The sequence below is a fragment of the Neophocaena asiaeorientalis genome, unplaced genomic scaffold, assembly GCF_003031525.2.
Source record: "Neophocaena asiaeorientalis asiaeorientalis breed wild unplaced genomic scaffold, Neophocaena_asiaeorientalis_V1.1 scaffold154, whole genome shotgun sequence".
Classification (NCBI taxonomy): Eukaryota; Metazoa; Chordata; class Mammalia; order Artiodactyla; family Phocoenidae; genus Neophocaena; species Neophocaena asiaeorientalis.
In genome coordinates, this window is record NW_020172982.1 from 2,110,456 (window position 1) to 2,111,696 (window position 1,241).

A 1,241-nucleotide genomic window follows, 5' to 3' on the forward strand; every position below is an offset into this window, starting at 1 on the left:
GACAAGATTTGAAGCTTCCGGTGATGTCAGGGGCAGACCGGTTAATGAAGTGAGTTAGAAATACAGTGTGTCCCTCTAAAATGTTTAGGTCTACATTCATATACTTTCTGAGGGCATCTACCATGAGCCTGAATAGGGCTGGATTTTCATTTTGGCCTTGGGTGATCTCTTTATCCTTATTATTGTTAACGGGTTTAATTATGCATCATTTCATCCCTTCAATGAGCCAAAGGATCATGTGATCCCTACTAGTGATATCTGGTTGGCTTGGCTGTTAGTGCCAGTTGGGATCCATTAGAGGCACTGGGGTAAGGTCCACAGGGTATTGATGAGGTTGGGCAATGTATAATCCATCAGCATATGTTTGAGCCCAAATAAGGGTCTTTTCCTCAGTGGTGCAGCAGTGGGAAAGAACAATACTTAGGTCCTTCCAGGTAAGGTCAAAGGAGAGAGTCAGTGCCTGGAATTCTTCGGGGAACCAGCTAGGGTCCTCTGAGAAACTGCCTAAGCAAATGCAGCAGTGGTTGAGGTTAGGCAAAGAAAAAGGGGTGTGGACTTTGGCCTGAGGCCCACCTACTACTTCCTGAAGTGGGCAACGAAGCTCTGGCTGCACTTCCGGTACCGAAAAGGGAGAGGCTAAAGATGGGGCTTGGGTTCCTCCAGGGATGCCACTAAAGAGGGCGTTTGTGGAGCCTGAATGGGTCCCAGCCAGCAAGTTTCCCTAATATAGGACTTGCATAGCTCTGGTTCTTTCTTAGGGCCATAAGAGCCTGAACATAAGGAACTTCTGTCCATTTTCCCTGCCTTTTGCAAAAGAGGATGGTATTTTATAACTGTAGGATGGTATTTTCTTTCTTTCTTTTTTTTTTTTTTTGTGACCGTGCTGCACAGCATGTGGGATCTTAGTCCTCTGACCAGAGATCCAACCCACTCCAGCCCCCTGCAGTGGAAACGCAGAGTCTTAACCACTGGACCACCAGGGGAGTCCCTGTAGGATGGTGTTATAGTTGAGGCAGACGCAGGGCAGGTCACCCCTTGGGCATGTATACCCAGAGAGTGGCCATGTGCACCCCGCTCTCTACGGTGAGTTGCCCCACCCCGCAGGGCGAGGTGGGGGTGGAGATGAGGGCGGGGACGGATGCCCACTGCCTGGTGGTCCACGGACTGTGGCCCAGTGCTGGGGGATGAAGAGTGGCACCCTCACGGTCCCACCACCATGAGTCCCAACTGTGCGGCAGGGG